Source organism: Rhinopithecus bieti, unplaced genomic scaffold, assembly GCF_001698545.2.
Source record: "Rhinopithecus bieti isolate Rb0 unplaced genomic scaffold, ASM169854v2 scaffold_115, whole genome shotgun sequence".
Taxonomy (NCBI): Eukaryota; Metazoa; Chordata; class Mammalia; order Primates; family Cercopithecidae; genus Rhinopithecus; species Rhinopithecus bieti.
The window spans coordinates 224,758-237,570 of record NW_016803181.1 but is presented as its reverse complement, the minus strand read 5'-3'; the positions used below and the strand labels follow the sequence as shown (position 1 = coordinate 237,570).

General features: G+C 50.7%; 1 long non-coding RNA gene across 1 annotated transcript in view; it reads left to right on the top strand.

Moving 5' to 3' along the window:
* The window catches only part of LOC108526953 (uncharacterized), a 22,184-nt gene extending 18,324 nt beyond the window's left edge, over positions 1-3,860 (top strand). Inside the window, exon 3 of the long non-coding RNA XR_001884656.1 lies at positions 3,089-3,860. This is a non-coding gene — a long non-coding RNA (uncharacterized LOC108526953). The remainder of the gene's footprint in view (positions 1-3,088) is intronic.
* Positions 3,861-12,813: the final 8,953 nt, after the last annotated feature.

Here is a 12,813-nt window from a genome sequence, read left to right as displayed (position 1 = left end):
AGCCGGGCGACGTGGCGGGCGCCTGTAGTCCCAGCTACCCGGGAGGCTGAGACAGGAGAATGGCGTGAACCCGGGAGGCGGAGCTTGCAGTGAGCTGAGATCCGGCCACAGCACTCCAGCCTGGGTGACAGAGCGAGACTCCGTCTCAAAAAAAAAAAAAAAAAAAAAGAAATAGTCCCCTACTGCCTCACGGGGACATCAAGACAACTTACTGTGGCTCATTCCCGTCTCCCCAGTTTGATCCTGAGCACTTTGCCTTACCCCTTTCTGCTCCGTTCCAAACAGTCAGCACTATGTGCTTCATAGAACATTTGTGAGCTCTGCAGACATTCTCCATCATCATCGGCTCCTCCCCTGCCCCTGATGAACTTACTGCCTTCCCTTGCAGAGCCTTGCCTCTGAATAGCGTGTGAACGTCTGCCCTGCCAGCCTGTGAGCTCTTCCAGGGAAAGAATGCGTGTCTACCTTCCAACCCTGACAAGCAGCTGGTGCCCATGTGTGCAGAGTGAACTCAGTCACTTTCTCCTAGACAGCGTTACCTTTCTCACATTTAGGGAAAATAAAGAGGAAGGGAATGAGTTACTTATTCTCATGGAAGAATGGGAAGAGTGAGAAGAAAGTTAGGGGTTGAAGCAGGACTCACACAAGGGCAATTCTGGCCTCTTCCCACAGGGCCCGGGGCCCCCGGGTCTCTTGCCAGGACACTGTTCTCGGTGGGTGCTCCACCAGGAGGCAGGTAACTGGCGAGATGAGAGGTCAGACCAACCTGGACCTGTGACAGGCGGGCACATGGGCAGCATGAGCATCCCGCTAGCCTTTGGGGACAGCCTGGCAGAAAAGAGTCATTCTGGGAACCTGCAAAGCCTTTCCCCTTGAATGGCTTCCAGCCCCTTTGACAACCCCAGAGCAGGGTCCCAGCCTCGGTGAGCTAGGGTTTACCCACTCACACTCACGGCTACCACCCAGAGACCCAGGCTGAGGGGGAAGGAACCGCCTGCTCAGCCCCCACTGAGGCCAGCCCGGTGCTCCTCTTGGCAGCACTCTGTGCATCCTCAGTGGGCAGACCCCCAGTGGGGTGAGTGGCACAGCCCAAGAATGAAGCTCCCTTCTGCCTCCCCTGGGCAGGTCCTGTGACTTGGAGGAAATTTCTCTAGAGAGTGGCCACTAGACATGAAGTAGGACACGGTGCCCGGGGTTTCTCAGTGGCCTCTGAAGCCACCCAGAGTCAGTGAGAGTATCTTGGTCTCTCTCTGTGGGCTTCAGGGCCTCTGAGGCAGGGGTTTGTCTCTGGGATCCCTGGATCACAAGCCCCGGTGACTCTTCCACGGCCAGCTACCCACCCCACACCCCTGCGGGGCATGCTACGCCACATCCTGGGGGAGCCACCATTTGGGAATGGATGGGATGGAAAAGGCCTGCTCCCAAGAAACAGTTAATCCTCTCCCCTTCCCCCAGGCCCCTTGCACCTGCAGGCTGCGGTGTGTGGTTTCCCACAGCTGCAGCTGGCTCTGCAGAGCCCCTCCCTTTGAGGGAACCTGAGAGGCTCAGGGCCTGAGGCGCCAGCAGGGGCTTCTCGCCCTCCGTCCAGCTGCTGGGGATGGCATGGGAGGGCCTGGCTGCCCTCTGACCTGGACATACCACAAGAGTGCTCTGGTTGAGTGACCCATCTGTGATTCCTGGCTTGCAAACCAAAGGCAGAGATTCCAGTTTGGGAGGTCAGAGAGGTTTCTGAGAAGGGAAATCAGTCATGAGGCCCCTCAGCCCTGGGCTTGCTCCGGCTCTGCTGCCTTCTGGAAGAAGCTGACTGGCCTGGGTGTGGGCTGGGCATTCCCCTGGGGTAAGATGCAGTGCTCCAGAAAGAGAGGGTGAGTGGAGGGTAAGAGGTGAGTGGGAAGGACCAGGAGGAACAGGAGGAAGTGAAGTGTGGCCGGACCAGGCCTCCGCTGGTCAAGACAGCCTTGAAGCCGTGGTGCTAGCACTCTGGCGGGCTCAGCCCTCTGGCTATCCCAGAAAACGGCAGGTTGCCACAGAGCCTGGGCAAATACCCAGCTGCCCTCTGAGCCAGGTGTTCCAGGGACACCTCTGAATACTGCTTATGCTGAGACAATGAGACAGAAAGTGCCAGGAGCTTCCTGGCTGGGACACATCTTCAGGAGCATTAGCCTGGAGCAGAAGCTGACCCCATCCTAACAGCCGGCCCACGTCCCCAGTCCCGGGCTGCCGGGCAAGTGCTCACATCCCCCGGGGACAGGTGGATGGCACACAGGGTCACAGTGAAGGGCTGCTCACTGGGTCCAGAGCCAGAACCTGGGAAGAGGGAGGGAGATGCAGGAATCTGACAGGCGTGAGCCTCACGGGGCCCAGGGCTCTGGCTTCTCTCAGATGCAGCTCCAGGCAATGCTTCAGTTCAGCACTCTCCCTGTGGAGCCGCGTGGCCTTGGGCTCGGGGCTTTGGTGGCCTCGGGCTCAGGGCTTTGGTGGCCTCCTGTCCGCAGAAAAGCCCCACTCCCCACTCAGAGACAACTCCTCACCCCAGAGCAGGAAGAGAGAGGACGATTGAGCAAAGGAGGCCTGAGGGGAAACAGAGACACCCATCTACAGGAGCCCCTGAGTCAGGTGTGGGAGGAGGGAGAGGCAGGGCCCAGCAGAAGCCACCATTTGCACCACACTCCTCTACCTCAGGCGGAGACCAGCTGCAGGGTGGCAGCCAGGGCTTGGAGGAGGTGAGGGAGCGTGCCAGCGCGGCACCCAGCAGCCTTCATTCTTGGCTCCCACACAGCTTGATGCTCCTTTCAGGGTATAACTGATGCCAACCACCCAGGGCCGTGGCCAGGACTCCACTGTGTACTCAGACCGTGCTTGGCCCATTTGCAGCAGTGCCACAGGGCCACGGGCACAGAGCTCTGGCTGGGAGTCACTGCCAATTCACAGTTTGCCCTCAGGTGTGTGGAGGCAAAGGCCTATGAAAGACGAGCTTGGCGCTCCTGGGGAGAGGGCATGAGGCAGGTGATCTGCCCACAGTGGCTTATTTGTGTCTTCATCACTGTGATGATGCTATGTTTGGCATTTCCTCATTATTGTTATCCAGACCCCACGTATCGAGAAGAGTACAGGAAATCTGCTGTTGGGACAGTGGCAGCACTATGTGGGGTGCTACCTTCTGATCTGGGACTTAAACAGCATTGCTATGTTCCTCCTTGCTCCAAGTCATCCATTTTGACAATTTTGTATCAGCGTGGACCCTTCACCGAGACTGAAATAACTCTGTTATTGAGTTAGGCATCTTTCTATGAATGTATTTCTTTAGTATTTCATTCCAGACATTTAGTGAGTGCCTGCTGTGTGTCATCCATTGTGACAGTGTTGGGAACACGGTGATGAATAAAACAAGGCCCCTGTCCTGGGTGAGCCGAGAGGCCACACCGCACCTGTCAGCTGACATCTTAGGGAGGACACCATCTACATCCAACCCTGACTGCTGAACACTTTCAGTTTCTTGGAAGAAAGATTTTAAAATCTTCAGAAAATGAGAACTCCTCCAAATAAGATTTTAATTTGTTTCATATATTTTAAAATTTTACATTTTAATGTGTAACAGTCATATGGTTCAAATACAAAAATGACATCAATGACTCAGTGAGAAGATTTCCTCCTAATTTTTCCCTAACAGTTCCCAATTTCTGATATAAAAAATGTTATGTCCTTGCGGGATTTACTTATGTAAATACATGTTCTTAGTTTTCCTCTTCATTATTCCAAAGGTTGTTTGCTGCAAACATGGTTTTTCTTGCTCATACATCCTGGGGATTGTCCCATATCCACACAGAGAAGGTTCCCCATTTTTTCTTACAGCCGCAAAGTGTTCCTTGTTCTAAACCCGTCTTCTATTGATAGTACTGGGTGGCTGGTCCCCAATCTTTTGCTCTCAGACTGTGCCATGTATGTCCTTTCAGACGTAGGCAGGTGCATCTGTAGGATGTGTTCAAGGGTTTGTAATTGAGAGAGATTGCAAATTGTCCTCCATAGAGGTTGCACTGCTTTCATCCCCACCAGCAACGTATGAAAAGGCCTGTTTCCTGTTTTCCCTAACAGGCTGCTATTTATTTATGTATTTATTTATTTATTAGAGCCAAGGTCTCACTCTGTCACCCACGCTGGAGTGCAATGGCGTGATCATAGCTTACTGCAGCCTCAAACTCCTGGGCTCAAGCAATCCTCCTGCCTCAGCCTCCTGATTAGCTGAGACTACAGATACATGCTACCACACCCCGTGCTACCACACCCTACAAATTTTTCACTTTTTGTAAAGATGGTGTCTCGCTATGTTGCACCGGAGTAGGGGGTCTCTAACTCCTGGCCTCAAGCAATCCTCCCGCCTCCACCTCCCAAAGTATTGGGATAAGCTAATATTTTTAAAGAGAAAGGAAGGAGGCAATACGAGGCCTCTAAAGAAGAAAGGTAGGAAGAAGGTGAAGCCCAGACGGAAGCCTGGAGCACACAGAGCTGCAGCCACTGCCTGCAGCTTTGCTTATGAGGCTGCACAGATGGCTGGGGACTGAGTGCTTTTGGGCCATGATGTTTTATTTGTATTTGAGCAGTAAGCCTTACAGCTGATAAATGGGTTTTTTCTCCTGGGGAGCATGGGATTCTAGGAAGACAGTCTATGAGGAGAGCCTGAGGGAAGAGAGTGTAGTTGGTACCTGGGGTGCGAGGCTGTGTCTTGGCCCCTACAGGCTGCCGTAGCAGAATACCATACGCTATGTAGCTTAGAAACAACAGAAATTTATTTCTCACTGTTCTGGAGGGTGGGAAGTCCAAGATTGAGGTGCCATCAGATTCGGTGTCTGGTGAGAGCCTGTTTCCTGGCTCATAGACCACACCTCTCACTGTCCTCACCTGGTAGAAGGGTGTCACTGGGGACTGAGTGTCTTCATTTTTATCAGTGCTTCTTTTGTAAGGGCACTAATGCCCTTGTGCGGGCCCCACCCCTGTGACCTAAGCACCTCCCAAATAGCATCACCTCAGGGGTGAAGATTTCAACATGTGAACTGTGGGGGGCACAAGCATTCAGAACATAGCAGGTGGCGTATAAAAGTGCAGACCACAATGTCCAGCAAATACATACGCATTTCCAATAGGGGAAGAGACACAGGGAGAGGTGGAGGAGGGTGGAGAAGAGGAAAGTCTTCTCTGAGGAGGTAACGTTTGGGCAGAATCCAATTCATAGATCTGGGAAGAAAAGTTCCAGCAAAGGGACAAGCAAGGGTCAAGGTCCTGAGAGGGGCCTGCTCAAGACAGTGAGTGACATTGGAGGAATTGGGACAGGGACAGCAAAGCTGGGAGCCCGGGGGGTGCTGGACCATGGAGAGCCTGGAAGGGAGGGAATTTGAGATTTATCTTAAGAATAATGAGAAAAAGAAACTGGTCAGAAAAACCACATATTGCATTTTTCCATTTCTACAAAATATCCAAAATAAACAAACCCAGAGAGACGGAAAGCAGATTCTTGGTTGGCTGGGGCTGGGGAGATTGGGAGGAAATGGGGAGTGACTAATAATGGGTGCTGGGTTTCTTTTGAAGGATGATTAAAATGTTCTAAAATTGATTGTGGTGATGCTTGCACAACCCTGCAAATAGACTAAAAAAAAAAAAAACCATTGAATTGTATGCTTTCAGTGGGTGAATTATATGATATGGGAATTACATCTCAATAAAGCTGCTTTATTTATTGATTATTTATTTTGAGACAGGATCTTGCTCTGTCACCTAGGCTGGAGTGCAGTGACATGACACAGTCACAGCTCACTGCAGCCTTGACCTCCCAGGCTCAAGTGATCCTCCTACCTCAACCTCCTAAGTAACTGGAACTATAGGTGCAAGCACCACCGTACCCAGCTAATTTTTAAGGTTTTTTTGTTTTTTTGTTTGTTTGTAGAGGCAGGGGTCTCGCTATGTTGCCCAGGCTAGCCTCAAACTCCTAGGCTTGAGTGATCCTCCTGCCTTGGCCTCTCAAAGTGCTAGGAATATAGGCGTGAGCCACTATGCTCAGCTTTGTTATTTTTTAAAAAAGGATTTAAAAAAATAAAAATATAAAAAGGATAATAGGAAGCTGTTAGAGGGTGATTTAATCAGCATTAACATCCTCACTCAGGCTGTTGTGGGAGAACAAACTGTAGGGAGGGGAGAGTGGGGGCAGAAGATGGTCGGGAAGCTAGTGCAGTGGACCAGGCAAGGAGCAATAGTGACTTGGCCTGGGTCAGTCGCTTTGCAATGAGGATTAATGAGAAGGCCAGAATGGGGTATTTTCTGAAGCTAGAGTTTGATAATTAATTGGATGTGAGGGGTGGGAGAGAGAGATGAATCCTGGCCATTTAACTGTAGTAAAAAGACTGGAGGAATAGTTGGACAACGGGAGGGACGGGGCATACGAGCTGTTTTGGACATGACAGGCTTCTGAGGTGTCCGCTAGGCAGAGGGGATGTCAGGGCAGGGTCACCACCATGTAGATGGTCACTGCCAAGAGCCAGACACTCCTCCAAACACATACATTAAATCATTTCGTCTTCTCAGTAACCTCTGAGGCGAGAGCTGTAGCCATTCCTGCCCATACGGGGCCAATCCTATGTGCCACTTCAAATGCCCGCAGCCTCACCTCTTGTTCCAGCCATTGCCCCAGTGACCGGTTTTGCACAGGTCTTGACCAGTGCCGTGTAAATGTGGCCTGACAGGGCCTTTCCACATGCCTCTCGCCTGACATCATGATGGGGGGATACCCATGGAACCTGCTTGGCATTGACACATGAGCCGGCCAGAAGTGAAGGGGAGCTAACATTCCATGGAATGACTGGAGGGGAGCCAATGGACAACTGTGCTCCTTCTTCCAGTGGGTTCTGAAGTACATTTCACAAAGCTTCACTGAAAGACTGACTGGTGTTCACTTAGAGAGATGTTAACACACTCCCACATTGACTCCCTGCTTTCTCTGTTTCTTTCCTCCTCCACCTCACCCCTGCTCCCCGGGATCATGTTCCCAAATAAACTACTCATGCTTGAGCCTTTGTCTCAGGCCCCATGTAAGACCCGATCCTACGTGAAGAATTTAACAGCAACAACATCACACCCGGGCAGAGCAGGGGTTCACACCCCAGCAAGCTTCTCTACTCGCTTCTATGTTGCCTCTCAAAGATCCCAACCTCTAGAGGACATTTAAAGGCACAGGCCTAGATGGAATCTAACCATGTAACCGGCAGAGACTGTAAACAAGAAAAAAGTCCCCACACCACGCTCACATTTAGAGATCAAGAAGAGGTGCCAGCGAAGGAGCCACAGAAAGAGCTGCCGTCGGGGTAGGAAGAAGCCAGACCAGTGTGGAGTCCTGGACTCCAAGAAAAGATAGCGTTGCAAGGAGAAGCGAGTGCCCTACTGTGCAAACGCTGCTGAGAAATTGAGGAGGTGAGACTAGGAGACAGACCTTTTGGATGCGCCAGTAGGAGGTCACTGGTGACTTGGACAAGGACAGTTTCAATGGAGTGACAGAAACAAAAGATTGGCTGGTGCAGGCTAAGAGGGAATGGAGGTGAGGATTCGGAGAGGTAGCCAGCAGGGACAACCAGTTCAAGGAGGAGTGCGTAAAAGGGAGGAGGAAGTGGAGCAGAAGCTGAAGAGGGTTTAGGGTCAAGGAAGAGTTTGTTTTGAAAATGAGAGCGATCATAGTGCGTTTATGTGCTGAAAGGAATGGTCTGGTAGAGAGAAGGAGCTCGATAGTGCAGGAGGGAGAAAGATGATTTCAGGCAAAGTCTTGAGTAAGTGAAGGGATGTGGTGCACAAAATGAAGGGATTGGCCAGGGATGCAAGAGGAGGCCATCCCTCCATCCATCTGCCCATCTATCCATCCATCCATCTGTCCGTCCATCCATCCATCTGTCCGTCCGTTGTCCACACCATCCATCCATATCCATCCATCCATCCATCCATCCATCTGTCCGTCCATCCATCCATCTATCCACCCATCCATCCATCCACCCACCCATCCATCCATCTATCCATGCATGCATCCATTGTGAGAAAGAAAGGCACCAGCGGGTGCAGATGCAGGCACCTTGGGAGATCTGACGGTGAGAGGCAGGTACATTCCAGCTGATGGCATTTAGTTTCTCAGCAAAATAAGAAGCAAGATCTTTAACAGCGAGAAACTAAGGGAAGGTGTTGAGGGTTGGAGAAGATGTGAAACACTCATCTGGAGAGTGGCGCAGTGAATTTAGTAGAGAAATATAGTAGGATGGCTGGGCAAGCTGAGTGCTCACTGGAAGTTTGTGGTCAGAAGCATCCAGTGCGGCTGCTCAGGATGACTGTGAGTTTCCTCAGCAATGCTCGGCTACTCAGTGCAGGTGCGGGGTGTTGGGTTTAAGCAGGGTGGAGGCTGTGTCAGGAGATTCCAATTGAAGGCAAAGGAGCAAGAGAGGAGGGGGCTTCCGCAAATGGGTGATTCTTGTCAGGACCTACAGAGTCGAGCTGGAGAAAGGGGTTGAAGGCAGTGAAAGAGGACAAGTTCAAAGGTGGAGAGTTCCCACAGGGGACACATCATCGAATGGAGGTAACAGAGTAGATGAGCTGAGAGCCCAGGGAGGATGGTCAGGGAGCAGGGGGTTCAGAAGTGCTGAGGCAAAACCCTGGCCATGGGAGTGGAAGGCAGAGGCAGCAGAACGAGAGGTGGAGAGTGAGGAGGCCAAAGACCAAGAGTGGGAGGTGCTGGGTGGATATCTACATGGACGATCTTCCTTGTCCACCATCCCTTAAACAGCTCCCCCATCCTGCCACTACCCCTTCATCTGCCTTTTCCTTTCATGGCCCCTCTGCCTAACATTATTTTACATGGGACTGGTTCATTGGTTAATTATCCTTGCTGCCATCAGAATGTAAGCATCTGAGGGCAGGGACATTTTCTCTCTGGTCTACACTTATAAACTCTATTCTAAGAACAGTACCTGGCACATATTACGTGCTCAGAGACATGTGCTGGACCAAAGAATGAATGTTAAGGTCTGGGAAAAGCATGGAGGAGTGGTGGTAGAGAGGAAGACCATGGACCAGGTACTAAAATCTGTGAATGAGCAGGAGTGGCCTAGAGTATGGTAAATACTAGAAGGGATGGTGGCTGGTCTGGTCTGATGGCATTGCTGCAAAGGAGATGCAGACTTAGGGTGATGAGGAAGGGGGAGAAACCTACAGGTGGCCATGAAAGCAAGGAGGACAACTCGCCGCCTCCAGGCATACTGGTGTGAGGGATGTGGAAGAAGAAAAAAGGTCCAAGACAGGAGGTGGCTGCAAGGAAGCTGTGTCTGGGGGTCAGGCAGGTTTCCAGTAGAACAGGACGGTGAAAGGAATGTTCAAAGGGAAAGTCAAGTGTATGGGGAGATTGTGCTGATGACAAACCATAAGTTCCCAAGAGCAGAGTGAAAGAATCTGGGGGATTGGGTCAAATCAGGGGAACAGAGCTATATGGGGGTAAAAGTCTTGGGGATGAAGGATGACCAAGAGTGTCAGGCTTCTGGAGGTGTCTAGGGACACAAGGCCACAGGGCATGATGGGCTCTCCTGAAGGTCTCTCTTGGGCAGGTGGGTACCCCTGCTCATGCCGGCTCCTCCTCTAGCCAGGGCCCATGGACCATGGACCACAGTGAGGCAGTGATGTTGGTGTTGGAGGGGCCTTGCCAGACACTGAGAGTTCGGGGTGGGAGGAGAGGGCAGCTTTGGGTACTGGAAGGAAAGTCGAGCAGGCACTCCAGAGACTAGATTGTCATCCCAATCTTTCCTACAAACCATGATGTAACATTGGGCAAAATGAGCATGATTTTCCTTATCTACAAAATGGAGAGGAGAGGAGGTCTCTTTTAGCTCTGCAAATCCGAGCCTCTGTCTCCTCCTTTCCTTGACTTCTTCTAGCTCCTGTGTCCTCAGCCCTCCCAACTTGTAGCTAAGCCCTGGCTTTGTATTAACCACCCTCCTTCTGTCAGCATCGCTGAGAGGCATAGCCAAGGCCTGCCCTCTTCCTCCTCAATGGCTCCAAAATGCTCTTTGCACTATCCCATGCCACTCTGATCCTAAGCAGCCAAGTGGGCAGGCTGACACTCCTTTGGGCATGGAAGTGAACATCAGCCATGAGTAGGGAGAGGAAACTGCCCACAGAGAGGGCAGACTCCATCAGGGGCAAGTGACAAAGCCACAGACTGACATGAAGAGGCTTCCCAGGCCCTCTGGAAGGGAGCGAAGCCAGCAGCCTGGCTCCTGGGATGGGCTGTCCGCTATTCAGCAGCTCCATAGGCCTGGAAGTGAGCCCAGGGAGCCAGCCAGAAGGAGGCTGTGGCCAGAGGCTTGATTTGCAGCCCAGGACTAGGACGCAGGGAGCCGGGTTCTCATCCAGGCTTCACCCACAGCAAATGTGTGACTCTCCCTGGCCCTCTGGGCAGGGATTATAATAACTACCTTGCTTACCCCAGTTGCTGGAGGCCAATATTCACTGAGCATTCATCATGAGTCAGGCATTCAGTAATCCTCACAATGGCCCTCGAAATTAACCTTTACTATTTTCACCCTTTAGGGAGGAAGTGACACATAGAACATCTAAGTAACTTGCCTAACACTCCATAGCTTATAAGTGGCAGGGCCAGGATCTTAGCCCTAAATCATACGTTAGAAATGTATTATCATTGAGGTCCCTCAGCAATCTTGTGATGCAGGTATTAGCATCCATTTTACAAACACGGCAATGGCTCAGAAGTCCTCAGTTATTTGCCCAGGGTCACTTGGCTGACTGTAGCAGAATCAGGATTTGAACCCAGGCCTGACTTCAAAGCCAGTCCTCTTCTCACTGGGTTGCACCCCCAGCATCAGCACAGGGACAGTTCCTCAGGCTGACTGCCCAAGGCCCCATCTGTGAAAACAGGATAGGCAACGGCAGCCTAACTCTACGCAGGGCCCAGGCTCAGCGAGGGGGTCTACAGGGCTGAAGAGGCAGCTGGCCGGAGATCCACAGGAAGCATTTTGTTGACACATCTTCATCACTCTGGAATTCAAGCAACAACATTTACCCCTTCTGAAACTCACCCAGAGGAAGTGGATTTTCTGACGCATATGAAGAGTGAGAACTGTCTACATTTAAGTCTTCTTTGAGAACAATACCAGCTGAGCAGCTATTTACATTCCGGCTTCTTTTGAGACTCTCTGAAGATGATTAAGTCATTGTCAGCTGGTAAGAGTTGGTCTCACTACTTCTCATGTTGGATCATTGAGGCAAGAATCCTTCAAAGAATCCTTTTTGGGTATCTTTTAGTGAGGAAAAAAGTGGGGACAAAGATATGTAAGGCACTACTTGCCAGAAGTCGTGGGGTGGGAAGGGGAAGTGTTCAGAGTTCTAGAGCCTTTCTTCACCTGGGGGATGTGCACTGATGATGCGTGTACTTGGCTGTGAAGGCCCAAATTTAGGACAGGGAATTAGAACCACCCACACTGAAAGTCTAAGGGCCTGTTTCATCTTGCAGCCTCACCAAACTCCCACCAATAACACAAATACTGTAGTACAAATACTGTGCTCAGTAAATGTCAATCTGCCTCATAAACGGTTCAGGGAAGGCTTTGAGGAGGAAAAAGGTGGAATTTCACCTGGGCCTTGAAGGGAATTTGGGAGGCACAGAGATGGGAAAAGGAACAAGACTGGGAGAACAGCATGAGCAGGGCACGTGGTGCACTGTGGGAGTGTGTCGTGGGAGATGAGATCAGACAACTCCAGAGTCTGCAGTCCTTTACTCCAGGGACCTGATGACCACGTGGTGATCTGCGTCTCCTGTTCTCTACACCTTGACTTCTCTTAGGCCCAGAACCATATCCTGCTCCACAAGCTTCGTCCTTGGCAAGGAGTTGCACCTGCCCAGAGAGAAAACCTTTTGAAATTGGCACAAAGGCACTGGAAAGACTGGCAAGGCCCTCCACTTAACGATCTGGCTCATAATCTGCACACTGACCATGCTAAGAGCTGTCTGCAGCGATGGAAAACTTCTCTAGCTGTGCTGTCCTCTATAGTGGCACTAGCTGCCTGTGGCTTCTGAGCACTTCAACTGTGGCTGCAGAGATTATGTTAAATTGTATTTAATCATAATTAATTTAATTTTAAACAACCACATGGGGCTAGTGGTTTCTGTACTAGACAGGGCAGGTGCACATTTCCTACCTGGCCACGGACAGTAAGCTCCATAATAGGCTGATTGTGCCTGGTTTGCTTATACGCTTATCCTCAGCACCTGCACCAGTCTAGAATATGACTGGCACTCTATTAATTAAAAGTTCCCAGGTAAATGAATTAGTGGATTCTCTGTTTCCTCCACTACGCCACAACCTCCTTAAGGGCAGAGATGGTGTCTTCAAAAAAAAAAAACATTCTGGACAAAAACACATAAGATCTACCACCTTCACCACTGTTAAGAGTCCAGGTCAGTAGTATTAACTACACTCACATTGTGATACAACAAAAGATTGTGTCTTTGTACATTCTTAGGCCCCAGCACAGTGTCTGGCACATAATCTTAGTAAACACTGGCAGATCACAGGCTTTTGCCAAGGCCAGAACAGAGGTCAGTGACATCCATTACCACCCTTTCACACATCCACTGGGGCTTTAAAAAAGACCTTGAATGAAAGCTCTTGAGTCTACAGAAATGGGCTACAAAGAAGGTTTACAAGATAATCTATTAAGAGTAGGGAATACAGGCTGGGCATGGTGGCTCACACCCATAATCCCAGCACTTTGGGAGGCTGAGGTGCG